A 1,250-nucleotide genomic window follows, 5' to 3' on the forward strand; every position below is an offset into this window, starting at 1 on the left:
GTATTTCACTGTGAGAGGTCTTAACGTTTGATAAAAAAAGAAACGTTTTGAAATTCCTTTGCTTGGGGAATTGGAGAATCAAAGTAGAGTTGATGAGGAAGAAAACTGGGGAATGAGGGAGCTAATTAATCCCTAAAAAGGAGTTGGGTGTGGGGAAGTTGGCAGAGCCCACGATGGCACTGCACTTTCCGTAACCACAGTCATTAATTCTAAAACTGGATGGGGCAGGCCATGATCTCAGGGGAACACCTGTCAAAACTGACTCAAGAAGAGGTAGAGAACCTCGACAAAGCAATCAGCCTTAGAAACAATTTTAGAAGTTGACTCAGAATTATTCTTCCAAAGAAAAAGAATCCCCAGATCCACAGGGTTCAAGAAGGCAAACAGTTCTCGTTTTCTTTTTTTTTTTTTTTTCAAAAGCAGAGATTTTTCATGATAATTAGACTATTTTGCAAAATAATGAGGGTAATCGAGAGGAAGATTTCTTAATGCTCTATTTTTTTTTCTTTCCACCTTATAAACAAATGATCAAACCATTACCTACTTGACAAAAATAACACAGAAGGCAGATCCACAGGTAAATGGCATTACACCAGCCTTAAGGAAATGGCTGGGAAGTGGAATCTAACACTCTGGGGAGGCAGAAATCATTCTGAAAATGTGGGACACTCTTGTCTTGGGATTTAGAAAGTGATATCCCAAAATCTTAACATCAGAGAACAGAGAGAAGAAGGTAGGTCTGACTTCCCCTCCTGTGTTCTGTTCTCTCTCTTTCTCCCAAACACAGGATGAAGCTGTTCCTTTATCTGTATAGAATTTGCACCCCCCAAAGAAAAAACTAATGACCTTTGTTTTTTATCCTGAGTTCTCATGAAGCAAACTCATGTCACAGGAAGAAAGATAAAAGTTTATCAACAATCTCAGATAGGGTCCCGTAGCTCAGCGGTTAGGGCAGCACCCACATGCACCAAGGCTGGTGGGTTGGAACTTGGCCCAGGGCCTGCTAAACAACAACGACAACTGCAACAAAAAATAGCCAGGCATTGTGACGGGCGCCTGTCATCCCAGCTACTCGGGAGGCTGAGACAAGAGAACCACTTAAGCCCAAGAGTTGGAGGTTGCTGTGAGCTATGATGTCACAGCACTCTACTGAGGGTGACATAGTGAAACTCTATCTCAAAAATAAATAAATTACTTTAAAAAAAATTGTAGATACACTTTGTCACAAATCACGGTCTGATCCTCGGGCG

At 41.4% G+C, this 1,250-nt stretch overlaps 1 protein-coding gene across 1 annotated transcript in view; it reads right to left on the bottom strand.

The window, feature by feature from the left end:
* The window catches only part of DHRSX (dehydrogenase/reductase X-linked), a 111,105-nt gene that overhangs the window by 9,654 nt on the left and 100,201 nt on the right, over positions 1 to 1,250 (bottom strand). The window lies entirely within an intron of this gene.

The sequence above is a fragment of the Otolemur garnettii genome, unplaced genomic scaffold, assembly GCF_000181295.1.
Source record: "Otolemur garnettii isolate 467f Iridium unplaced genomic scaffold, OtoGar3 scaffold00065, whole genome shotgun sequence".
Lineage (NCBI taxonomy): Eukaryota > Metazoa > Chordata > Mammalia > Primates > Galagidae > Otolemur > Otolemur garnettii.